Here is a 27,958-nt window from a genome sequence, read left to right as displayed (position 1 = left end):
CCTTTAAATGGCCTACAGGACACAGTGGTGTCTTTATAAGTGATTTTTTTAGGAGGGGGGCACACATTAGATCACTGATTGTGAGGGACACAACTGGTGGGACTGCATACAAAGGGTTATATACACATAAACATATTTGATTAAACTGTTAAAATCTGATTTTGTATGTAAATGACTACATATATTTAGATCTATGTAGTGAGATATAGATCTGTACACACAAAGCACCCAAAGTTAAATTGAAACATTTTAAGCAAAAAACTCTGCTTTGCAATGAAAGGTGACTGGACAAATTAATGTGTGTATGGCAAGGTGCCCTGTGCTTTTTTGTGTCGCCTCCTGGTGCATTCAACAGCTGTGGTGGTTGGGCACAAGTGGTTGGGGGGGTAGGAAGAACACATCTGGGACACGGGGCACATCTGGGCCCCCTCAAGAGACGCCACTGACAGGATAGGCGTAGCAGACGCAGGCACCTCTGATTAGGGGAATGCAGAGGTTACAGGCATGTACCTCTGTACCTTCCCCTCATGTTGCACGATACTCTGAGCAACAGCTGTGTGTGTAGCACGGTATGAGGCAGGGTCTTCTAGAAGCTCAGGGGTGTGTGTTAATGTGCCGTGTCACCTTCTGATTCCTCCTTTCAGTAAAAAAAATGTATAAATGATGCCTTAATTCAATGATGACAACTTATCTTTGGTGATATTTCCACATCTCATCTGAGCAGTAAAGGCAGTGTTGTATTGTGTGCGGTTGCCGTCATCATGCGGTGACACATTCTCATAGTCTGGTGTGTGCTTGACACGTCTGTTTCCCCTCATATTCTAAGGTCTTCTGTGATTTGGTCGCCTTTGTAACAATTCCCTCATGCTGTGACACATTGTGTAGGTGTATCATTAACATGACATCTTCCGCCTCATGTTTTTTGGATCTTCTGTCAAGTGCTTGCCAGGGTGTATTGTTTTTTTCTCCCACATGCTCTGGGACCCCTTTAAGCACTCTATGTGTCTTCCCCTCATGTTTTGGGGTAGTCTCTGAGTCGCTCGCCTGTGTGCATCTTTGTATGTTTCTCTACTTGCTGTTGGGACATCCTCTGTGTGTATAGTGTGAGTACAACACTCACATCATCATATAGGGCCTTCAGCTAGGGGCTCCTCTGAAACATTGTAACCTCTCTCTTAGGCTGTGAGACATTCTTTTGTTATATGTGCAACATTGTACTTTTCTTCCTTTGTTTTGTGTCTTCGGTGAAGTGCTTTCCAGTATGTAACATAATAACTTTTCTCTCATTATGTGAAACGTTCTTTTAGTGTGCACATTTCGCTCCATTCTTTTGTCTTCAGTGAGCTGCTTGCTTGAATGTAACACTGTAACTTTCCCCACATGATGTGAACCATTTCATGAGGGAATGCATTTCTTTCTTCTATGAGGGGCATGTCTGTGTGTAAGACTGTAGCCTTTTTTTCTGTTATTGGTCTTCTGTGAGGTGATTGCTTTCATATAACTTCCCTTCATACACGAGAAACACCCCATTTGTTTGTGCTTATCTTTCTCCTCAAGTTCTTGGTTCTTCTGCAAGGGGTTTATTTGTGTGTGGCATTGTGGCCGGGATGCACAGAGTTCATGAAACACAGCACAACAATGCAAGTTGCTGTATTGTGTTGCATGAATGGTAGACAGCTGAACTGTGCCATGTTTACAAAGATAGGGTGCTGTTTAGCTCACTCCCTGCGCTGGCACAGTTGTGGTGGCACCCTTGTGGGCAGGGTAGTTTATGTGCAGGTAGGTGTGCCTTCTTGCACAAAAACTATCCTTAGAGGCCTATTTGTCTTCGTATGTGTGCTGCAGACATGCAAAGAGGAAGCAACAAGGAGTAATTCAGATATTGCTTCTCGTTACAACAGCCTCAGGTGTGCACACCATTTCGGCGCAAACCCAGGTTTGCAAACTTTAGTACATCTGTGTTTGCATCAAAATTCATGGGTGGATGCACGGGATCGCCAAACAATTATCACACCCATGACGCCAAAGTATAGTAAATCAGGGCCTTTATCTTTTTTCTTCTGTTGTGGGTCTTTCGTGAGACGGTTACTTCAATGTGAAAGTGGAACTTTTCCCCCATACCGTGAAAGCTTTTGATATAGGAATAAATATCTCTGTCCTCATGTTTATGGGTCTTCTGTGATGTGCTTGCCTGCTGTAACATTGCATCTTTTCCCTCTTGATGTGGACATTCTGCAAGTCTGGTGCACGTGTATCTCTATATTTCCTTCACTTTTGAAGTCTTCTATGCGTTGCCACTCTGTGTGTAACAATACATCCGTGCCCTCTTGCCGGTGGGTCTTATGTACTTCTGTATTGTTAGTGACTTTCTGTAACTTTGGGCCTGATGTAGATTTTGGCGGACGGGTTACTCCATCTCAATGGTGACGGCTATCCCATCCACCGAAATATGAAGCCCATTATAACCTATGGGGTTTACAAATTGGTGACACAACGTAACCCATCCGCCAAGATCTAAATCAGACCCTTTGTGTCTTCCCCCTCGTGCTCGGGTCTTCTGAGAGCTGCTGGTGTGTTATTGTAACTTTGTATCTTCACCCTCATGCTGCAGTCTTCTGAAAGTTGCTGGTGTGCTTCTGTGGCTTTGTATCTTCACCCTTATGCAGCCGGGTCTTCTGAAAGTTGCTGTTGTGTTTCTGTGACTTTGTATCTTCACCCTTATGCAGCCGGGTCTTCTGAAAGTTGCTGTTGTGTTTCCGTGACTTTGTATCTTCACCCTTATGCAGCCGGGTCTTCTGAAAGTTGCTGTTGTGTTTCTGTGACTTTGTATCTTCACCCAGGAGGAGTGTGGCTCACTGATTAGAGCGGCAGACCCTGATGCAGAGGTCTGGCCCGGGACCAGGGTTCAATTCCTGAGCCCAAAATGTCCACGGACTCGATAATTCTCGCCTCGGTGCCTATTCTAATCATGGGGTCCCATGCTGCAACTCTGGGCAATAGTTGCTTAATCTCCACTACGGCGGCCCACCTGCTGCGGGATGCCTGGCTTTCACCCTGGGGATACCCAGTAGGGGTTATCTCACAGGGAAAAGCCAGGATGGGTTCCCAAGGCAAGCGCCTTGATGCCTTCGGGTGATACGTGCGCTATATAAGTCGCAATACATACCTTATGCAGCCGGGTCTTCTGAAAGTTGCTGTTGTGTTTCCGTGACTTTGTAACTTCACCCTTTTGATGCGGGGTCATCTGAAAGTTGCTGGTGTGTTTCTGTGATTTTGTATCTTCAGCCTCATGCTGTGGGGACTTCTGAAAGTCACTGGTGTATTTCTGTGACTTTGTATCTTCACCATCATGCAGCCGGGTCTTCTGAAAGTCACCGTTGTTTTTCTGTGACTTTGTATCTTCACCCTTTTGATGCGGGGTCATCTGAAAGTTGTTGGTGTGTTTCTGTGACTTTGTAAATTCACCCTCACGCTGCAGGGTCTTCTGAACGTTGCCGGTGTGTTTCTGTGATTTTGTATCTTCACCCTCATGCTGTGGGGACTTTTGGAAGTCACTGGTGTATTTCTGTGACTTTGTATCTTCACCCTCACGCTGCAGGGTCTTCTGCAAGTTGCTGGTGTGTTTCTGTGACTTTGTATCTTCACACTCATGCTGCGGTGTCTTCTGTAGATTGCTGGTGTGTTTCTGTAACTTTGTATCTTTATCCTCAAGCTGTGGGACATTCTCTGGCCAGCTGCTTAATGCGCACCAGTGTATTTTCCCTGAAGTGTTTCTTCTCCTGCCTGTGTATATCAGATATGTTGGGCCCTTTTTCTTGTAAATGTTCCAAGAGACTCTCTGGTAAAATAAACTGTTTGTTTATAAATATAACAGGCTGTCCCTCTTTTCTTATACAGTGCAGTAATTATTTTGGTTCAGGGAGTCCTCTGTTTCTGTAAATATGAAACCCTCTGAGAGTTGTGAAACATTCGTTTTTGTTTATTTCGTGGTTTTGGTTGTAAGAGTTGTGATTTATTTTGTATTTATTTTTACAGACTTGCTCAGCTGGAGTCAGTCCAGTTTAGGCCTCATGGCGATATTATTGTTCTGTGAGCCTCACACACAGCTTTATATTTTTGGGTTTTGTAAATCACTATAAACCACACTGTGGTAGAATCGGAGTGCTTCTGTCATCCTAGCTGGTTTATTGTTTGGGTGACAGTTGCAGTTTTCTATGTTCATAAAACTGTCAGATAAGTCATCCTGTGCCCCTCCTCCCAGGAAAAATGGCAGTCCTACTTCTCTGTTTGTGGAATGTCACTGTTTGTGGTGCTCAATATCTAGGCACCCTAATTAATCTACAATATAGCTATTTAATACTTAACCAATGTGGTTTTATAAAGCTTGCACCCGGCTCCTGGCAGCGTCAGGGCAGTGTGCACACGAAACCCTACATTTACATGCACAGATGTGAGCATCGAGTGAGTAATTGTGCCCCTCTGAGTCTTCAGCCAATAAGGAGCCCAGAAGTTGCATTGGCTCACGGGTGCAATCTTCAAGGTCCCTCGTTAGCAGAGGCCGTGCAGGAGTAGTACTCCATCTTCATAGAGAGCCACTGCTAGACTTGGCAAACTGATGCATGGGTGTGGGCAGAAGCAGCCTGTGCAGGTAAGAGCGGTGGGGCCGGTTGGGGGGGTATTTTGACAAACGACGAGGGAATATTAATTATTTATTAACTTTTTCTTTGTATTTGACAAATTCATCCCAACCTGGCTCACTGCCCCTCCGTTCTTACCTGCACGGGCCGCACCTTGATGTGGGTCTCACTGAGACCACAGCCAAACTTCAGAAACGACTCCAGTGCATACAGAACGCCTCTGCACGACTCATCCTCGACATCCCCCGCCACAGCCACATATCCGCTCACCTGAGAAATCTGCACTGGCTCCCCGTCAGCAAGAGGATCACGTTCAGGCTCCTCACCCACGCACACAAAGCACTCCACGACAATGGCCCCGAATACCTCAACAACTGCCTCTCGTTCTACACCCCCACCCGCCAGCTACGCTTTGCCAGCCTCGCCCTCGCCACCGTCCCACGGATCCGCAGAACCACCACCGGAGGAAGATCATTCTCCTACCTGGCAGCCAAAACATGGAACTCCCTCCCCGCACACCTTCGACTGACCAAGGACCATCTCAGCTTCAGGAAACACCTCAAGACCTGGCTCTTCAAGCAGTAGCGACACCCCCCCCTCCCACCAGCGCCTTGAGACCCTCATGGGTGAGTAGCGCGCTCTATAAATGTACTGATTGATTGATTGATTGAGATGGAGGCGTACACCTGCACAGTGAATTCTCCTATGAAGATTGACTGTTAGCGGTTGTGGTCCATCAGGAGAGGAAGTTGCTATGTCTATGTACTGATGCATAAGGACCTGATTCATAAAGGGCCTTCGCACTCGTTGCAAAGGACCCACTGTCATGGGGGAGTCTCCGCACTCGGGGCGGAATCTCCATATTGAGAATTCTCATTATGGAGATTCCCCCGAGTGCGGAGACTCCCCCATGACTCCTGGGCCTCCGCCATGAGTGTTGATGTCTTTTGTGAATCATACCCTATGTATTTTACAAGGTACAATGTTGCACTGCTTGGTAATCCCTTCTGTGAGTGTGTTTATGAGGGAGCATTGGGTAGCATTTGCTAAATATATGTTGCATGTTGGGGATATTCGAGATTACTTGGATGGACTTTGTCATCTATGTGTCCTTTGCTGGCTATTTTTTAAGTTAATCTTCTGAGTTCATGATATATACCTTAATACCCCTTTAAACAATTTACTTTTACATAGGGTTCTGCTATTCTCTAGCTGTAGTATTAGACCTGGAGAAGAAAACAGGAAGAGCAATCTCCCGGCTTATGTGAAAGTCTGAGATCCTCTGACGACGAGGAGCTTCAAGCTGTGGAGGTGTGCTATGCTTTGAGGGAAGGATATTGTGGGTGTCGATACCAGACAAGCCACTTCATGCTGTGCGTTAAGGTTTAAGCGTCAGCCCTGATGCTCACCAGGTCCAAAGCGAATCCTCGCCAACCCAAGAGCTCGCCTTTGACGAGTTGACCTCTGACATGAGGTGACAGCTGCAGAAGGCATTGAAAGTGCCTGACGCCTGCTCATTTGTCATCAATAATGCTTGGCCTTCAGAGTTCAGGCGCCTTTGCAGGAAGAGTGTGCAGGCCATGCTAACCCAGGGTAGCATAGGGTCTGTGCAACCTCAAAGTCCAGGAGGCAGTGCTTAATTTGAGCCGGTGGTCTCGATTGCTCAGCACCGGCACTTAATCATCAACACTGTTGCTTTTCATGAGCACCAGTTAAGGACACATTCATTTATAGTAGACACTGGACATTAAGCAATTTGCCCAGAGTCCCAGGATGCTGAGCCAACGCCGAGACTCAAACCTGGTTCCCACCTCCGAAGACCACAGGTCTTACCATTACACCACATCCTCTTCCCACTTTCATGGTTAATAGTTGGTTCTGTTTTAGGTGGAGCTAACAAGAGAAATGGGCTGGTGCAAGCTGCCTCCTGATGAGAGCCCCAGCCCTTTTTTTTTTTTTACAAATTAACCACTGCCAGGAGGTCAACCCCCTACATTCAGAAAATAAATAACAGTGTCATAACCATGTCTCACTGAGCTGGAATTTACCCGGCAGCCTTCAAGGCTGGTAATTAAAGGCTTATTAAAATGTTGACAGAGGAGTTTACAAGAGCTGCAATGGAGGTTCAAGTTTCGGTGCCGAGAGGCTGCTGCATACTCACCGCCAAATATGTGACGTGGTTGCAAGTAGGGCTCACTGGAACTCATTTTTGAGGATCATCTATTAACAGACTTTTACCCAGACCAAGAGAGAGTAAAATATACAAGGGAAATAAGAAGATGGAAAAAAGAGTGACGAAGAAAGAAAGCAAGGACGAAAAAGAGTGGAATAAAGGGGGAGGGAGTATCCAGAGCTGGACTGGGAACCAAAGCCGGCCCTGGCAAAGTGCTCCCCCCCCTCCCCTGCGGGAGGTTGGGGGTGCTGCCGAGCTCTTTGCCAGGGCCGGTTTTCTGTCGATTTTGTTACAGGGACGATTTTGCAGCTATGCTGCAAAACGGCCCTGTAACAAAAACGGCCCCCAGTGGCCCAAAACCGGCCCCCACCCGTGCGGCGCACCGGAAGATTGCCCGGTGCCCGCTACGGCCAGTCCGGGCTTGGGAGTATCTGGTGGTGGACAAAAGAGGCATGATGTGGAATCAAGCCAACGCAGGCCTGGTATTCAGCACCCTAGACATTCAACAGCACTAGCCACGTCCTTCTAAGCAACACTTTGGGCACTGGCACGTATTCTTTTACACATTAAGCACTGGACAGGACTGAATCCTATTTGGTTCAGCGGAGAATAGTGACGTGTATTTATAGTGCTGTGAGGTTGGCTCTCAGCCTGTCAGTGGAAGCATTGCGACTGTGCAAATCATTATTATAAAATTGTATTACACACATTATAAGAGAGGCTGGCACAAATTGTGAAGAGATTCAATGTTTAAGATAAAACAAATGTTTTCAAAATATACATTTTAGTATGCACAATCAGATTATACCTAGTGCAAACCTTTTTTATGTTTCTAATAAATGTACTCATTCCACAGCTCAGCACTAACACCATTTCATTACCTCTAAAAAAAAAAAATTGTGTTTCCACCGTAAAGCCTCAAATGGTTCCATTGCTTAAACCATATACTGCCGCCCAAGTAACCTTTAGATGTAGTGATTAACCCATTCCGTACATTTACATTTCTTTCAGTAAGCAGGCACCTTATCCAGAAGGGTTGTGTCTTCTTTCACTGTCTACCTCTCCTTTGACTCCGCAATACAGGAGTCCCCACCTTTTCGGCCAGAGGGATCTCAAGGTCTGCATTAACTGTTCAAGAAAGATTGTTTTTTGACAAAAACTAAGGGAACTCTTTTTGCAAAATTAAAAATCCTTCGAAAACATTGATCCCAATAGATCCCGCCCCTTTGAACCAATGCTGTGATTTGAAAAGAAGTCTCACTGAGCGGATATCTCATAGGTTTTGAGGTGATGGAAGCCTCCGTAGCCATGTTCGAGGTAGTGAGGGAGATTAAAAGCATGGTGCATTTATACCTCATGAGTTGTGAGGGGATGGCAGCCTAATTGTGAACTGAAGGGGACAGTCAATGCACTCACTTGTTGTCTGTCTTGCAGCCTCTCCAAAGAATTCAGTGCTGAATTTGAGCCCATGGTTGCAGGTGGGGTACATTTGCACTCATTTTTGGGTACAGTGCTAGAATATCGATGTATAAATATCGATGTACAGAAATATCGAGGTAAAAATATTGTGGGATAGAAATATCAATGGAAAAAATATCGTGGTCAAGAATATCGATTGTTAGGCAAGTAATATCGATTGCAAACATATGGACGTGTTAAATATCGTTTACAAAAATATAGTTGTAAAAATATTGATTATTAATGTTATGTATTTTAGTATTCTGTATGAGAATTGTTTGTAATTTTACAATTTGTGTTCAAATTTCAGTAGTTAATATTTTTTTTAATACAATTCTGCATTTTTAGTTCTGTAGCAGGTTGTGGGTTTATAGGGGAATTAGGGTGGGAAGTAATTTAATTTTATAGATTTTATTATTTATACTAGTTAATAAAAAAAAATTAATTGAATTTTGCGTTTTTAGTTCTGTAGCGGGTTGTGGGTTTATAGGGGAATAGGGTGGGAAGTAATTTGATTATATGAAATGTATTCAGTAATTTATATTTATTCATAATTGTATAATTGTGATGTTATTGAGTTAAAAGCGTGCATTAATGTATTAATATTTGTTTGATAATTAGTTGTTTATTATTTTAAAGTGATTAATTAATAATTCATTTTGGTAATTGTTTAATTAATTTTTAGGTGTGGGTTGTGGTATTTATAGGTGTAAATGGTGGGAAGGGTGGGAAGTAATGTGTTTTTTATGGACAAATTATTTGCTAATTAATTTGTATTAATTATTAATTGTGATTGTGTAATTAATTTTAGGCGTGTGTTGTGGATATTATAATGTTAAACAATGTATAATTAATTAATGTTTATTATCTTTTTTAATAAAAATTATAATAATAATAATAATATATTTACATTTCAATAATATTTATGTTAATAATGGAAATTAAATTTAATACAAATGTTGATTTTTTTTTATTGGTGTGGTATCCAGCACTTCCCTGAAGTGGGAATAGTAATTTTTACCCCTCCACTATCCAACACTTTTCCTACTGTTGCACTCACTGGAGTGGAAATAGTAATTTTTACTCCTCCGCTATCCAACATTTTCCCTGCTATTGTAATTATTGTGTTGTGAAATGTATGTTTGTTTTAATAGTTTACGTGTTAATTAATTATAGGATGTTTATTTTATTTTAAAATATTGATATATGTATATCGTTTATTTCTATTCAATTAAAAAAGTGTATAAATTTAAGATAATAGTTAATAAAATGTATTTAAGTAAATATATGTATATGTACACATTTTTGTGTGTTTATATTTTTTTTAATTAAGTTTGTTATATTTAGTTAAAATATATGTTAAATGTAATGTATTTTGTTAAAAATCTTAATATTATTCAATATATTTTGTTTAAGTTATATATATTTTTTACTTCAATATTTTTGATTCAATATTATTGTACTTACCTGTTTAAGTATAGGGAGTTGATATTTTTCTATTAAATATTTTACATCAATATTTTTGTAAACTATATTTTTTACATCGATATTTAAACATGGAACACATTTTTGGGGACCGGCACATATTTTTCCTCAATAGAATTTGAACCGGAGCAAGAGAGAGAAAAACACAAATTGGGTAGGAAGGAGGAAGACAGAAAAACAGTGACAGACAGAGTAAACAGGAAACTAGGCTGAAAAAGAACCAGCAAGAGTGAGAAAAAGAGGCAGGAAGTGTCTGGTGGTGGATTAAAGAGGCACTAAGTGGAATCAAGACTACGCAGCTTTAGAAAGCAATGGCAGTGGGCTTGTGAGGGAAATTTGGGACCCCATCACATTCTTTTATTCTGCGAGATAAAAGCAAATTATTTGACTAAGGAGGGAAAGTAGGGAAGTTAGAAAAGGTAGCAAGAATAGGGGAGAGATAAAGATATAGAAAGAAGAAAAAGAAGGAGCATGATAAGGTGAATCAGAGGCACGAGACCTGCGGAAAGAGGGTAAACAAGAAGGGTGTGAATGTGTGATGAGGGAGAGAAGGAGTATGAGGGACGGAGAAAGAAAGGAGACTGGCAGAGACAAAGGTGATCAAAACAATGAGTGGGATAAAGAAAGGTAGAGATCAGAGTATGTTGAGGGTGGCGAGGGAGTCCTTAGAACTGGGTGGTAAAGGTAATTCGTTCTGTGGGAGACTTTACTTGTTTAAGAGAAACAAGAAATAATTGGTCCACACCTCACTCAATAACATGACCCTAGATGTATTTGAACCCCAGGTTTCACCAAACGCCAGATTTGTGTCAGACCTCATAATCAAGGAAAACATTGCCATTAAAGCGGGCAACCTGGTACCAGTACCATCTACTAAGACAGTGACACCATTCCTTCCAGGAAATGATTTCAGACCTGCTGTTTATGCCTCTGTATTCTTGTATCTGGGCAGTATCAAAAATGTGTGCCGTGGTCCCCTGCACTCCTCATTGATCCTCTTATGGACACAGTATATGTCATAGCACACCTTGCCAAGGTCCTGAAGAAATGTGACACCATCACCACTATTCTGATGCAATTTCACGGGCTCCCCCTTCCAGCCCACACCCTCTCCAAAACCAGCTACACCATCTCCAAAACCATCAGGACCGTCAACCTGTATATCTGGCTGTCAGGCTGACCACCTCTGGTGGCTCTCAGAATCTCCAGCCAGTACCAACAACTGAATAGTGAGCAACAACAACAACAACAAAAAAAGAAGCAATAGGCCTTCTCCATAAATGCAGCAGGATTTGAATCAACACCCCATATCCATCAGGACCACCGCAACCCCGCTCCTATACACCTCGTTAAATAAAACGACATAGTGGTGCAGTAACTAACGGTCCACACCCACTTCCAGCATCCACATATTCCTCTAATCACTCGTTGACTACATCTTTTTCTTTGACCCTGTACACAACTCTGCTGCCTTTCGGCTTTCGTTTGAGCGATACAAATACCACATACGTTACATAAATACAGGCTTCTTCCAAAATCTTTCAAAACAAAGCAGTACTATGGAATGAGGAAAATAAACTTCACTGTGAGGCGAGTACAGAATATGCAGACAGGTGCTCTGAAACCAGCAAGGCCCGGTGGCACGAGGAGAAAAACCCTCTTGGTGCCACTGGGCCCTCCGGCAGACTGGACCCAGACCAAGGTGCAAGATATCCATGGAAGATAAATGCGCATGCAATAAATATAAATGGAAATCATTTAGAGAATCTGGCATGGATTTGTCGCCCTCCCTTGTAGTTGTCTACAACCTCTTTGGATATGTGAATTTATGAAAGTTTTTATCAAAAGACATATACGCCATATTAAAGTATGATGTAGATCCAGGCGGTCCAGTGTCCAGTGTTTAGAGAAGCCACAGGCTCGATAATTCCCTTAATCATTGTCTTTATATAATTCCCTAAACTACAGGTGCTATAGTTCTCTACAATTTCCGTATAGACTTGCTACTTTGACTAGTAACCAGGGCTCGAGTTGGGGTACCACGCGGGTGGACGGCGTCCCCCCACGTATTTTACCGGGAGCTCCATAACAAACTACTGCCAGAGTCTAATGTGCGTGCTTGTTCACGGCCGTAGTGACACCTCCTTTGATCTGTAAAATACAGTACACATGAAGTGTCTCAGCTGTATGTCACGCGCTGGCTTCTCTGATGCAATCGCATCTAATGGGTGAGCGAGGGGAGGCAATGAGTCTGATGGTGCAATAAGCCACCTTTCATGACGTCAGCGTTCCCCCACTTCTTTTTTAGGACTTGTGCCCTGCTAGTAACCTATTTTTATAACAAACAAGTGGGTGATTTAAATCTTTAACCACTTAAATTCCATGTGAACAGTACTGCTGCATTATGTTTATGTGTGAGAGTGTTATTTTCAGTTGGCATTAGCCAAGACCTTTTAATTTTACTAAACTTATATGTATAATGCACCTTGTCTAAATTAACAGCAGGTGACAAGGATATTGCCAAGCACTCCTCTCAGACCACTTGTTATCCTCTCCGAACCCTTTCCAGTGTTACTTTGTATGTATAAACATTCATTCACAGCAGATCTCTGAGATAATGTAAAGTATAGTTGGAGTCTTTGATTTTCAAATAAAAGTGGTTGAACATTCAATTCCAGACTCTTAATTCAAAATATATCTCCTTGGTTCACATCAAACTGTAATTCCAAAGTAATAATAGCCATTAAACTGAAATTACCAAGTAGTAACAGCCACAAGAGTAAGTAATGGAGGAAGCAAGGTTAGGAAAAATGTGAGAGACAGAGAAGTGCAGTTCAAGTAATGAGTAGGCGTGGGTGGTAACCCCTGCCGGCAGAGTTTGCAGAGTTTTGCCACTCTGCGCTCCGCTTGGAGCGTGGAGTTCTGCAAAAACTCGGTCAACCACCGGGGGAGCGGAGTTTACCAGCATGCGCTCACCCCTAGGGGAACAGTCTTTCAATGCCCATATCATTAAGTGAGCTTTGCTTCAACTAAGCTTATTTTGTGAACAGGTTGCACTTGCTTACCACAGTGTGACTGTCAACGATTTAACAGTCCATAGATGCGTTCTTGTCTCAATTTTGCGCAGTGCACACATTCTGTTACAATGCGCCAATTTTATTCAGGAGGAGAATGGATAGGAGGCTTCAGATCTTGAGGAAAATAGGCGAGGCTGGGAGATATAAGCGCAGGACCTGCAAAAATGCTTCTGCTAGCTGCAGCTGCCGCTGAGCACTGACCATCACACTGCTTTGGGCCCAGACACTGCCGGCACAGAAGAGGCAGGGTTTCCGCCGGCTGTATGCAAACCCCAAGGCTCGTGGTTTGTGGCTCGTAGCACAAGCACTTGGTGCTGGCAGATCAGTCCGTATTTCTGTTCTGATGTCCCTGCGTGGCTTCAGTTTTCCAAACCCTGGACCAGCCCCCCTTCCTTGTTGGTGTCTCTCTGGGCCGCTGAAATGCTGCATCAACTCTGCAGATTCTTGGGGCATGATGATGCCTACCAAGGACCCAAACCTGCAGCCCCTTTAGGAGACCCTAGAGGAGAGATCGGCCTTGCAGACAGAGTGGATAGATACCTTCCATCCTCACTCGGACTAAGTGAGTGCCAATGGCGCTTATATGGTCTTATAACTCTAAGAAGATAACAATCTGGGGTGACCCTGCAAGCAGGGAAGAAACATATGTGTGGGGTTAAAGCTGGGAGTGCATTTAACCGGTCTGTCAAGAGTGGGCAGGCATAAGGGCAGGTGGGTGCCATCAGGCCTTGCTTGGCCCTTGAGTGACACTGGTAAAAAACAGGCCTAGCTTCCTCAAGCCGTCCCTTATCTTTCACAAGTGGACAAAACCTCAGCTTTAATTTCATAGGGGTGGCTCTACTTGCATGGTTCCTGAGAAATACTTGCCCGAGAGTCCTGTCCTCCCTGAGGCCCTCAGGTGCTCACTGAAACCCCAGCACTGCTGTTTATCTTGGCCCAGCAGTGCTACCTGCTAAACATTTCCGCCTCACTGCAAATATAAGCCAGTGCTGTAAAAGTGCTTATTTCTCTTCTCTGACTTTTCTTCGGCCTGCTAATTATATAAACAGAATTCTGGGCTGGGAGCGGCACCTGCACCCGCCACACCTTTAGCTAGCTGGGCTTGGCGAGAAGGCATTCTGCCCAAGCAGTAGGTGGCTGGCACCTTGTGTGATCTTGGCACAAAGCGGGGTCATGCTGACACCCCAGTGTGCGGTGGTACACTTCCTGAAGGAGCCTGTGTCACTTTGTGTAAGATTTAGGGGTATCATGCACTCAATCTCACTCTTTCTCGGGTGTGAGATGCGCAGATTGTGAAACCAAGAGGCAGTTTTCTTCCCTTCGCATAGTTTTCTGCTTGTTTTTGACGTATCTTCTCTGCATGCCTGAAAACACATTTGTATTCATTTCTTTTCACTTTCAGCGTCCATTTAAGGGACATAAACTGTTTTCCAGCCCAGCAGCACCCATCATTATCACCTTTACATCCATAAATACAATTCTAGGGGTGGCCGAGCAATAATCCCCTGCTCACGGAACTCTGCGGAGTTTCTCAGAAACTCTGCGAGCTCCTCCCAGGCCTACTAATGAGCTAAGAGGACATGGCCAAGAAGAAGGGAATATGACACTGTGTTGGCATGGATATGCCACAGAGCACTGAATGGAGGACATCGTTGGCCTATATTGGTTATTTTTTTTGGGCAATTAGTTAATGGTGAAAATAATTGCCAGCTCCATTAGATACGTAGAGCTCTCATGTTTTCCAGGTCCAGGGGGGGATAAACAATCTATTTCAGAATTTGTTTTAGATTCTAGTACTAATAGTCCTGGTTTTATAGTGAGGCACCAAACTGAACTACTAGTTCCAGAATGCAACGGAAAAGTCTAGCCTGCTTCAGTTTCTCAATTAGGGACCTGGGAAGCTTGAGCATTGGTGACACATTTTATTGAGTGTGTTACTTTACTCTGGACTCGAGGCCATGAGCCTTTTTACCAATCGAAAGACAGGAAAGGATGAGCAGCCAGAGAGAAAGGGGGCTCCCTCTTGGCTTTGTCCTTCAGTCCGGCCCCCCCCCCATTAGCCATGACTGGATACATTATATCTCTACAGCTGTTGCCAGGGAACTCACTGTCTCCTCGTAAAGGAGGTAAAGCGGCCAGGAGGGGCCTTCTCACACTTACTGGCCATGGGTACTGAGGCAAGGGTTGGACTCTGGGGTCCTCAGTAGGGGGTGTGTAAAGTTTTTATAACGTAAGTGAACTTTGCAAAGTTCCCAATTAGCAGCCCAAAAGAAGATCACTGAGTTTCCCGTGTTCCCTTCATCCATCCCCCAGGGTAATTGACTCTACAAAACAGTCATTTGCAAGCCTTTTGCACACAAGTACATCCCTTTTTTAGGTCCAGCATTCAAGACCTCTTGTGTATACTTTAGTATATACTTATATTCTTTAGTATATACTTATATGTGTATGTACTTTGTGGGCTCTGGAGATCAGCCCTAGGACTTGTCTGCTTCCGCCTAGGGACTCTTTTTCTGTTCAACTGCCTCTATTTAACTGTCTTGATAGAAAACGACCAGCAGAGGTCAGTAAAATACCAGAATTGCTTTCTGCTGAGGGACTTTCTTTTTGCTATTTTTCTGGCAACTGCCTCTATTTAGCTTTCTTGATAGAAAACGACCAGCACAGGTCAGTAAAATACCAGAATCACTTTAGCATTCTGTAGATTCCAGCCCATAGAAATTGTCTTCCACGAGCACCCATAGACCATAATATTTTTTTCAAATCTTGAATTTTCAGTGACATGACCATCAAAGGCCCTGATTTTATATGCAAGACAGAGCTTTGGACTATACCAATTCCCGCTGAAATGCAATATTTCTCTCCATGTGTTCGCATACCTGGCGTGTCATGCAGTTTGGTGCTTACTTTCCATCCATTTTAAAGAACAGTAGATGTTTCAGCACCCAGGATAATGTGCTTCATAGCTAAATACATATAAGTTCCCAAAGGTGAGACCGATTGCATTGCAAATGCTTGTTAGCTTTCGTGATGGAAATTAATGGCAAATGACACTTGCCATCAAAATGATGAAAATGTGGAACGGGAGTTAGTAAATGCATAGTCAAAGTCTGATGTTCATACGAAAGCCAAACTGCATAGACTGGTGCAAACAACGTACCATTAACACTTTTTCTAAGAAATACCTAAAGCTTGCAAGAAAAACAAATCATTGCAGGTTAGCACGCCCATTCTCCTGAAGACCCACCTGGGTCAGTTCCTGGTTTCCAATATTTTTCAGTCCTCTCCAAGCCTACAAGGTAATGTGTGGTTTGCCTTTGGTGAGGGTGCCCATCCCTAAAAGTGATGGGTCAGGGTTGACATTCTTATGGCATAGCCACAGCAAGTATGGAGCTTAACTTGAAGCGGTGCTGCTCTTTCACATGCTGCTAACCAACAAATTGTGCCCCCTCGCTCAATCACTTAAGTATTAATTCGGGACCAAATGAACATAACCGTTAAATTTGGTCCGGTATCTTTATTTATACCTTTTATAACTTATTATTTCAAAAATGTTTCATATGGCAACAGGAGAATACAACATACACAATTATTTACAATTGATACTAAACTACTTTAACACAATACCACTAACACACACTGTGAGAAGAAAATTTCAAATGTAACATCCCATGAATAATACAATGCTAAACTATAAACATCACCACTAGACAAATTTGTACAGACAAATCAAAAATACAGACAAGTAGAAAATACGTGAAAAGAGCCAATTCAATGCAAGAGAAAAAGCGTGAGGCAGGTATAATTCTTAATACACATTCAATGTATATCATTAACTCTTGCTGGTGGCAATCCAGCAAGAGTTAATGATATACATTGAATGTGTATCAAGAATTATACCTGCCTCACGCTTTTTCTCTTGCATTGAATTGGCTCTTTTCACGTATTTTCTATTTGTCTGTATTTTTGATTTGTCTGTACAAAATTGTCTAGTGGTGATGTTTATAGTTTAGCATTGTATTAATTATGGGATGTTACATTTGAAATTTTCTTCTCACAGTGTGTGTTAGTGGTATTGTGTTAATGTAGTTTAGTATCAATTGTAAATAATTGTGTATGTTGTATTCTCCTGTTGCCATATGAAACATTTTTGAAATAATAAGTTATAAAAGGTATAAATAAAGATACCGGACCAAATTTAACGGTTATGTTCATTTGGTCCCGAATTAATACTTAAGTGATTGAGCGAGGGGGCACAATTTGTTGGTTAGCAGTATATAGGGTCCAGCCCTCCCTCAGCCCCGCTAAGGACCTAACTCCTTTTTGTTTGCTCTTTCACATGCAGCATTAGGAGGCGGCTAGTCTGATGCAACATCTCACTCCCATTCGAAACAAGGCCTCTCCTTCCGTGGGCCTCCCATCTTGCTTTTTTAACCCTCTCTGATTCTTCTTCACCTTCTCTTAACTCTTGCTTCATAAAGCGCCTCTCTTCTTCATGGGCCACACACAAGGCATTGCCCTATGGTGTAGCTCAGATGCCAAGGAACTTATTGAGAGGAAAACAGTCCCATGCCCTCAAGTTGCGAGCCACACCCTCCCCTGCAGCGCCCTGAGACCCTCGCAGGTGAGTGGTTGCACTTTACCAACCCTGATTGATTGAGTTGGGCAACAAAAGATTGTCCTAGTTACATGGTCCTCTCTTGCACCTGGGCCCCTTCGCCCCCCCGCACCTGCTGCAATGCTATTGGCTCTACCACACATTTTGTCTTTTTCTGCCCTTGTCACCTCTGTCCAGAATTCTAATTTTGTTCCTGTTTATGTGCCTTTATCTTCTTTCAATCTCTTTCCATCTTTCCCTTCTCTCTCTTTCCAACTCTTTCTTTCTGCCCTTTCTCTGTCATTCTTGGTTACTCCTTTATCAGAATCTTTCATTATTGTTCTATCTTTCCTTTGTAGGTCATTTTCTCTTACCTTTCTCCCATTTTTTACTAATCAGTCACCTTTCTGTCTTTCCTTTTCCTGTCTCTGGGCAACTTTTTCTCGACCTTCGACTCCTGCATTTTGCCTCTTCTTTATGTCCCTTTCTACACCTCTCTCTCCTTTTTGTCTCTTTGTGCCTCTTTCTCTCAATCCACCTGTCCTTTCGCAGTCTTTTCATTCTTTCTCTGTCTCTCCTGTTTTTGTCTGTTTCAACTTCTGATTCTCTTTTTCAGTCTCTTTCTGTCCCTGCCCTTCTATTTTCTTTTCTTTTCGTTGTCTCTTTTAGGCTCTTTTTGGCTCTTTTTGTATCTTTTCTATCTATTTCCTCCTGTGAGTCTCTCTTTTTTTTGTTTCTTTCCAGCATTGTCGCTTTCCTATTGCACCTTCCAGTGTCTTTCATCCATAGGGCTGGACTAGGAAACCAAAAGTACCCCTGCTAAAAATGTTCAAACCAGGCCAACTCTCTTTATTTCGTCATGCAATCTCTCCATTTCCATCTATCCATTGTCTCTCTATCCTTCTCTGTGTCTCTCTTCTCCCTCTTTGTGTTGCATTTCTTAATTCATTTACAACTTGTGATCCAGGTATACAACGAAAGAGGCTGAAAATAATCTTCGTATGAAATCCAGAGCATAAAAATAACTAGTATTACAACATTTGTACAGTATTCATACCATGTTGCCCCAATGGTGTAACCGGCAACAATAAACTTATAACACATAAAAATGTAGACTTGTTCGACAGTGATGACAAATTCATGCGGAAAGAAAGAAAGAAAGAAAGAAAGAAGGCACCTGACACCTAAGGACGAAATTAAACCCATCTCCGATCCTGCTCACCCCTACTCACAGACCCGGATAACTGGGAGCTTCATGTATCCCATACATCCCATAAGCCAGTCGTCAGAGAATAGGGCATGACATCTTCTCACTATCTGATTGCATTCTCTCTACTTTCACATTTCTCTCTATTTTCCATCTCTCCCTTTCTCTCTGTGACTGCTGCGGTCCACCTCAGGAGCAGGGTAAAGTGGCAGAGACATCAGGAGCAACCTCCTGCCATAAACAAGCATTTGCAGTGCAATAGGTCTTGCATTTAAGCGAGACCTATTGCATTGCAAATGGTAGGCATCACGTACAACGGGACAGCAGATGGGGGGTTGAGAAGGCACAGACAACGGGAGGGCGGACAGGCAGGGGCGGAGGGGGGAGATGAGAAGGCACGGACAACGGGAGGGAGGGGGGAGTAAAGACGGCACCAATGCATGTTGTGCGTGCAGTAGGAGAACCTCATTAAAGAAAATAGTGCTCACAGTCAAAATAGCACGTACCGCGTAACAACCGAAGTAAAGGGGCCAGTGGCCATGGGAGGTGACAAATGAAGAGGAGGCGGTACTAAGGAGGGACTAACAAGCCTATTGATGTATCAGAAGCCTGCATTTAGGAAGGACAATGACACAAACCAATGGCAAATCTGGGTGGAGAGTGGGCGGGGCTTCTATTTCCTACTCCTCTACAATAATTCTTGGAGAGCAGCGCAAAAGGCGCTGGCTCTAGGCTCGAATTAAAAACGTCCTCCAAGGATTCCAGCTCACCAGGGAAATGCCAGGAGCAATGAAAGGCCTTTCCAGCCCTGCTCTTCCATTTACCTCACCTCTCTTAGACTCATCTTTACATGACCACTCTCCAACTCACCTCTTCCTCTACTCATCTCCTGCACCCTCCTATTTCTCTTACGGGGTGCTGGGGGTCACTGTCTAGCCAGAGAAGTGTACACAGAGCAAGAAGACAAGAAGGAAAAGACAGGGGAAGAGAATTAAGGAAGTTATTATAAGATTCCACCCCGTGGAGTGAAGAAAATCTAGATAGCAGTGCTTTGATGTATCCTGTTGCAGTGAGAATGTCAGTTGTGAAGAGCAGGGGTTATTTATGATTACGGGGATTAAGGTACAATTTTAAGAGCTATCTGAGTATAGCTTATTTAGCATTATGAGCTAACCCACTAACATCCACCGAGTCACCTTATTTTGTCTTTTTTACAAGGCACAAGTTGTTAGACAATGAATTCTAAGTAAAATTGTTGCTGTAAGATATTAAATGTAAAAAACAGGAAAATGGCCCAGGGTAATGCTTGTTCAATTTCTCTTTTAGTACTATTTGGCTGGGTGATGCCAGGCAGCTTGAGCTGTGTCTGCCCCTTTATGAAAGTTCAATGTATAATTTAGAATAGTGTTGCATCAAAAGGGCTCAAATTAGGGAATACATTTAAAGTTTCTCTGAATACAGGGACCCAAAATAGGACTTGGCCGGGCCTCAAAGATCCTTAATATCACCTTGGTGATCACAGACACTGGGTCTGCTGTTTTAACCGCATGCGTGCGGGCGGAATTCCGCCCGTACGCTGAAATTTTCTCATTCCCATGTTTCATGACGAGCTGGGCTCGTCATGAGCGTGCGAGGAGGCTACCTCATGACGAGAGTAAGTCAAAGGGGGGGATCCCTGGGGTTGAATAGTCTATTTACCACACAGGCCTTTCTTGTGATACAAGGAGAGGTCACAGTATGTCATAGGTATTCAGACAAGCATAAGAATGGGTTTCCACAAAGAAATAGTCTTGTTAAACAATCTAGATTTATTCGAATTACATATATATAAACAATAAAAACAAGGTAAAATTCATCCAAAATAATTAAAAACCAAGATAAAATATCTCGGTGGGTTAAGAATTAATATTAGACAATGTTACATCAACATAATGTTATAATACACAACAAATGAAAAAGCAATCAAGATGTGTTCACAATAGGCGACAAACTGAACATAAATACAACAAACCCCTTATATTTAAGTGGCCCACTTAGTATTTCTGCCACTATATTTGAGAAGATCCAATGGCCATAGACAATTTAATTTCTCTCTAGCTTTGGTGGAGAAATCTAATGCCCATCTAAAGCTCTATCTGGCCCTAGTTGGATTCTTTTGGATCAAAACAGTGCGTCGACGCGTTTCGGTGCTTGTCACTCAATATCGTGGCACCTTCCTCAGGACTTCTTGTTTCTGGGGTTTCAGGGAACGGATGAATATGCCGTATCTGTGAATATATTATGAGACATATGTACTGTCAGGTATTATGCATTAACATCTTTTGTTTGGTTTATCTTAAGAGTTAAGCTATTGTGGTTGATATATACCCACTCTGACTTCACATTATTGGTTCTATTGGTTCTTATCTGGTACATATCATTGCACAGTGATATTAGCATTGGTTCTAATGCATACATTTTAACTTCTTTACTCCTTAGCACACAATTGATTCACATATGATATACACGCCCTCCAAGTCTTTTTCGTTGTGGAAGACCAATTGGTAAGGAAGGAAATAAGGAACCCAAGGGCCTAGGAGAATGGACAAGTATAAATTCTCACCCTTGGGGCCGTGTTGTAGACGCTCAAAAGTGGGGTCTCCTTAAGGTCTCCCTCTATTGGCACTACACATATGGTCCTTGGGGCCCCAAGGACCATATGTGTAGTGCCAATAGAGGGAGACCTTAAGGAGACCCCACTTTTGAGCGTCTACAACACGGCCCCAAGGGTGAGAATTTATACTTGTCCATTCTCCTAGGCCCTTGGGTTCCTTATTTCCTTCCTTACCAATTGGTCTTCCACAACGAAAAAGACTTGGAGGGCGTGTATATCATATGTGAATCAATTGTGTGCTAAGGAGTAAAGAAGTTAAAATGTATGCATTAGAACCAATGCTAATATCACTGTGCAATGATATGTACCAGATAAGAACCAATAGAACCAATAATGTGAAGTCAGAGTGGGTATATATCAACCACAATAGCTTAACTCTTAAGATAAACCAAACAAAAGATGTTAATGCATAATACCTGACAGTACATATGTCTCATAATATATTCACAGATACGGCATATTCATCCGTTCCCTGAAACCCCAGAAACAAGAAGTCCTGAGGAAGGTGCCACGATATTGAGTGACAAGCACCGAAACGCGTCGACGCACTGTTTTGATCCAAAAGAATCCAACTAGGGCCAGATAGAGCTTTAGATGGGCATTAGATTTCTCCACCAAAGCTAGAGAGAAATTAAATTGTCTATGGCCATTGGATCTTCTCAAATATAGTGGCAGAAATACTAAGTGGGCCACTTAAATATAAGGGGTTTGTTGTATTTATGTTCAGTTTGTCGCCTATTGTGAACACATCTTGATTGCTTTTTCATTTGTTGTGTATTATAACATTATGTTGATGTAACATTGTCTAATATTAATTCTTAACCCACCGAGATATTTTATCTTGGTTTTTAATTATTTTGGATGAATTTTACCTTGTTTTTATTGTTTATATATATGTAATTCGAATAAATCTAGATTGTTTAACAAGACTATTTCTTTGTGGAAACCCATTCTTATGCTTGTCTGAATACCTATGACATACTGTGACCTCTCCTTGTATCACAAGAAAGGCCTGTGTGGTAAATAGACTATTCAACCCCAGGGATCCCCCCCTTTGACTTACTGTCTTCTTACCCTGTTCCCTGGTGAAAGTGGGGTACCCTCTCTTTTTTGATACCTCATGACGAGCCCAGCTCGTCATGAGCGTCGAAGGGGCTAACCTATGAAGAGCTGCTGTCAGGTGTGTTAGTCCAGCTTCTTCAGTAGAAGCAAACAAGACTACAAGTCACAGAATGCTTTAGGGTGCCGCCGGAAAGCCCAGGACTAGATCAGTGTCCATGATGCTAACATTGACGTGAGGTGGGACTAGCCTGTTTCAAATCTCCTCTTTCTGTGTCTTTTTTGCATGATCGCCAGTGTCAACCCTTTTTGGTCAGCTTACTGCTAATGTCCACACCTTCTGCCTTGTAGCTCAAATTTAAATGTAATATATTTTTACGATTAATAAAAACCATTACCAAACTTCTAAAAACAACATTGACTATCGAGAGAGCTGATTGCATGCCCCTTAAAACTGCACAGGAAAGCGGTTGATGACAGTCAAGACAAAGCCTTCTATGGCCACCTCGAGATTCTTTATGGCCATTTTATGCAAAGGTCTACGGATAAAAGCTGCACATAATCCAATTAAAACACGCATGTTGGCATACACATCATTAATCATGAGCATCAAGACATACAAATCAGTGCATACTGATCTGGAGCTATGCCTCACTAAGTGGGAGAATCCCCCCCCCCACCAAAGTGAGTGAAATGAAGATGATGCCTTGTAGTTCTTTATTGCCAACTCTCCTTTCCTGACCGTCCTTGTCTCTTCCCAACTCTCTCTCCACCATGCCTCTTTCCATCATACACCTCCTCTGTCACTTCCTGTCCTGTCTTCTTTCTCAGTTTTTCTGTTCCGGATCCCACCTTTGACATGCACGCTCTTGTCTCAGTAAGGAAACCTTGCTGTCCGTCCTCTATTTCTACCAGCTGATGTCCTCGCCCGTGCTGCGAGGAGTGCCATCTTGTGACCAGTCTACTAAACCACTAAAGTCTCAGTACCTCCACGCCGTCTGCTCGGCTTCAAAGTGCTTCCCTACGTCTAAGAACTGTGCATGTACAAGTACAGTCACCTATCTAGTGTAACTAAAATGAATGGTTGAATACACATGTCTTCTTTTTACAGTATTGTAAATTGGGCTAGCACTTATTCAGTGGAGAGAGAATGTTGCACTGATCTTGCACAAAGGTTGCCCTGCCCTTGTACCCAGAGAATGTTTGTGGGGTGGGAAGACATGGCTTGGCAATTGGGCTGGACTGTTCCTATGAGGCACAGGGTCAAGACTGATTTGCATATAACTGGGTCTGAACTGAGGTGGGAAAGTGAGCTAAAGTATGATGATGGATTCAACCTAGATCTGTGACGGGGGGGGGGGTGAGTGTCTGAAAAGTTTCAGCTCTCTGTCCATCATCTCCTTGTGTTTTCTTTGTTTGCCCTAAGTTGGCAGGGTATGCCCAGACATTGGTCCCTTGCTCACTTTGCCACTGGATTCAAGCTAGCCTTGCTGATGAAAGGGTGTTACCCAGAAACCGGTCCCAGGATGCTTGTTTCCGGTTCAGGGAAGACCTGGCTTGGCAGTTAGGCTGGACTGTTCCCATGGGGCACAGGGTCAAGACTGATTTGCATATAGCTGGGTCTGAACTGAGGTGGGAAAGTGAGCTAAAGAATGATGATGGATTCAACCTAGATCTGTGACTGGGGTTGAGTGTCTGAAAAGTTTCAGCTCTCTGTCCATCATCTCCTTGTGTTTGCTTTGTTTGCCCTAAGTTGGCACGGTATGCCCAGACGTTGGTCCCTTGCTCACTTTGCCACTGGATTCAAGTTAGCCTTGCTGATGGAGGGTGTTACCCAGAAACCAGTCCCAGGATGCTTGTTTGCGGTTCAGGGAAGACCTGGCTCTGCAGTTCGGCTGGACTGGTCCCATGAGGCACAGGGTCAAGACTAATTTGCACATAACTGGGTCTGAACTGAGGTGGCGAAGTGAGCTAAAGAATGATGATAGATTCAACCCAGATCTGTGACTGGGGGTGAGTGTCTAAAAAGCTTCAGTGCTCTGTCCATCATCTCCTTGTGTTTGCTTTATTCGCCCTAAGTTGGCAGGGTATGCCCAGACGTCGGTCCCTTGCTCACTTTGCCACTGGATTCAAGCTAGCCTGGTTGACGAAGGGTGTTACCCATGTGACTATGGGCAATAGCTCACTTAATTTCCACGGGGACAGCCCCCAGCGCCTTGAGACAGACAAGGGTGAGCAGTTCATGCTTTACAATTACAGATTTTTAAAATGTATTTATAGTATTTATAAATCACGTTTTTAATTTTCTCAGCATCTTGCTGCCGACGGCTGTTCGGTAGAGTGCACCCCAATAACATTGGGTTACCTTGCGGGGTGGGGGGAGAGGGGAGGGAGACAGACCAGGAGGGGGTCTTCCCAAACACCAATGTGTGCGGGACGGGCGGGGGTGGACAAAGACGTTTTAATGCATGGGCAAAGTGGGCTCTGGCCCAGGGCCCCAGCCTTTCAGGAGGCCCCCTGACAGAGTCAGGTCTATTCTGCAGAGTCTTTCCCTAATTAGCTTAATTATTTCTTAAACAGATTGTTTAAAATACTGTTTTCCTTTAATTTATTTTTAATCTCTTTGATGTTTGAGATTCCAGTACAGACATTTTGCAGAGAAATGGTGTGTTTATGTTTCATGCAACATCCATTAAATGTTTCTTTTAGATCAAAACAGGGCCTCACATATGAGAAATGCCAAGGTGTCACAGTGATTATTTGGAGTAAAATTTGCAAGCTGCTGCAGTGTTACAAATTTGAAAATCCACATACCAATCCCTGAATATTAGATGTAAACACATTTAGAATTTGGAGGAGTGTTCCTGTGCACTGTCAGTGACGTAGTCAAAGAGGGTGTGAAAGAACTGAAATTGGATCATAAATTCAAAGCCGTTCCAAACATGGGCCCCCAAAATACATTTGGCCCATGGCCCCCAAAATCCTTAAGATATCCCTGGGGGTGGACAGTGGGAGTCAGTTAGGGATCGCAGTGGTACCTTCTTGTGCGTAGGCTGTCTTGTGCACGACCTGCCCATGAAAACGGACTGCCCCTTCCACGTAGGCTGTCCCTTGGAGGCTGACTGCCCAAGGTACGCAGACTGACCCTTGTACCACTTGAAAAGAGGTTGTTTCCCTTATGCAGAGACTGTCACGCGCGCACAGGCTGCCCCTTGGCGCACAGGGCGGCCGCCCTCGGCAGCATACCTCATTTGCATACGAGGTCAGCTGTGCATAGATTGTCCACTGGACACCGGCTGTCCCGTGAACACGGACCGACCTATGAACACACGCGTCCCCGGTGCATAGCAAAGGGCGCCCCTGCGTGTAGGCAGGCCGCGCCGTGTACACCATGGAGGATGGATGCGAAATCAAGAACACCCCCCATCTCGCCACACCCTACATGGCATAGCAGCTGCCTATGTAGGCAAGCGCTTCGGTGCCCCGCGCAGTGATAGCGCTATATAAATATTTATAAATGATGCAATGCCCATGCTGTCTCGGGCACAGGCTGCCCGTGTGCAGAGAGTGTTCGCAGGTCGTTCTTTGCACACAGGCTGCCTCGTGTACTGAGGCAATCCTTATGCACAGACGGTACCCTGCACCCAGGCCGTCCCTGCTTAATCCGGACAGTCTCTGGCGGCCCCTGCCCTTGGACATCAACCCTCCTGCGCAGACTGCGCTCAGGCGCGCGCCGGAGGCAGGAAGGCTGCACCTCACAGCCCAGAAGGGCTCCTCCCCAACTCACACCCAAAGCAAGCAAACAATCCAACCAGTGAAGGAAGACATTTTATAAACCAGCATCACAAACAAAGAATGAAGGGGTGAGCATTAGATCATACAAAGCACCCCCTCCCTAATATCTACAAATTGTACTCTGTGAACTTAGTCGCCACAACCTATGAATGTCCCTGTGGGCTCTGCAGCCCATAGTATGCCCCATCGTCCTCTCAGCCACACTGGGGGTCCGTTCAGCACCCCTAGAATGCGCAGGTGTGCTACCCTCAATCTATAAAATACCACGCATGCTTCATTTCCCCCAAAATGCCAATATATTCTGGATTCACCCCATAACATGTCCCGGGTGCTGCGCAGTGACCCTCCAGTGACTGGCTCCCCATCTTAGTTATGGGTCTCTCGCCCCGAGCCACTGCGCCCTCTCGGTGGTTAGCAAGGGTGGCTGTGTCACCCCGTGGGGTAGCAAGGGTGCCACTGGCGCTGCGTCACCCCGTGGGGTAGCAAGGGTGCCACAGGCGCTGTGTCACCCCGTGGGGTAGCAAGGGTGCCACTGGCGCTGCGTCACCCCGTTTAGTAGCAAGGGTGCCACTGGCGCTGTGTCACCCCGTGGTTTTATAGCACAAAACAGTCACTCATTTTGGTAAAGTGGGTCCCGGCGCCACTGCACCGACTGCACTATTGATGTCTACGCCTCTGCACTCACCAGTACCGCCCCACCCTATTGGTGTGCCCCAATGCCAATAGCCTTTAAGGCGAGCCATACAGTGCCACCACAGAACGACATTTCTAGCGCTTCACGTACTCTTTGCCCACTTTGTGCCTTCTTGGTTATTCCCCTCACTGGTGCCCCTTGAGGTACCCACAGTATTCCGCCCTCGCTGCTCCCCGGAGTGCCCACTGCACGTGCACCCCAGGGCTCTCCGAAGCAGTGTTCCCTGCATCCAAAGTATTACCCTCTCTGCCCACTGCAGTGCCATCTGCACGCCCCGTCCTCACTTTAGCACCCGGCGTTGCCTCCTGCAGTGCCCCTTGCCCCCAGCACTTCAGCTGCCCCAGTGTGCACTCCCTGGCGCACCCCACGCAGGGACTTCTCTATGCAGTGTCATCGCGTCCCCTGCAGTGTCCCTCCAGTACCAGATACAGCAACCATGCAGTGCTCCGTCCAGCATGCAGTGCCCCTACCTCTCAGCAGTGCACTGCAACCAGTGCCCTACTCCGTGCAGCTCGCCCGTCAGAGTGCCAATCTCCACTCCTGGCAGAGGCCGGCCGCCCTCCCTCGCGCGACCACCCACAGCTGTTCCAGTGCGTAATTTCCGTGGCTCCGCTGGCAGTGTTGCCCCCTCCCCGACTTTGCAGTGACCCCTACCTCCGTCTGAGCCTAGGCAGAGCCCTACAGTTCCCAACGAGGCACCCCTTGCAGCGCCCTCGGCAGCGCCCCACCCCCTGCCAGCCACCTGCAGTGCGCAGCGCCCGGGGCTCACCTGGCAGCGCGGCCCCTCTCTCCGCTGTCAGCTCCTCCAGTGCCTCTCAGCTGCTGCTGCTGCTCAGGGCTCTCCTCCCCCCCGGCCCCCTCCCCACTCGTCCCCGCAGATCTCGCGAGCGCCCTCCCTGCAGCACTCACCCCGCTAAGAAGCATGGGGGGGAGAGAACAGCACAATCCGAGATGGACGAGGCGGATGGAGATAAGAGAGAGGGAGAGACGAGGGAGGGCGGGGCTCAGGGGGGAGGTGGGGAGAGACATGAGGAAGACGGGAGACGTGAGGGATTGACCACTTTATATTTATTTATTTTATTTTATTTAATGCGTTTTTATATAGCGCGGACTTTACCCGAAG

At 44.6% G+C, this 27,958-nt stretch overlaps 1 protein-coding gene across 5 annotated transcripts in view; it reads right to left on the bottom strand.

Moving 5' to 3' along the window:
• ACHE (acetylcholinesterase (Yt blood group)) overlaps positions 1 to 27,958 on the bottom strand; it is a 401,526-nt gene that overhangs the window by 159,145 nt on the left and 214,423 nt on the right. For 2 of the 5 annotated variants that reach the window (XM_078670036.1, XM_078670033.1), the window contains exon 1: positions 27,605 to 27,725. The exons of the other annotated variants lie outside the window; for them this stretch is intronic. The gene's annotated coding sequence lies outside the window, so the exon portion shown is untranslated. Of the gene's footprint in view, positions 1 to 27,604; positions 27,726 to 27,958 lie in introns of those variants that run through there. 5 annotated transcript variants of the gene reach the window in all.

This window comes from Lissotriton helveticus, chromosome 12 (genome assembly GCF_964261635.1).
Source record: "Lissotriton helveticus chromosome 12, aLisHel1.1, whole genome shotgun sequence".
NCBI lineage: Eukaryota > Metazoa > Chordata > Amphibia > Caudata > Salamandridae > Lissotriton > Lissotriton helveticus.
Note: the sequence above shows the minus strand (reverse complement) of the source record. Positions and strands in the feature narration are given on the sequence as shown.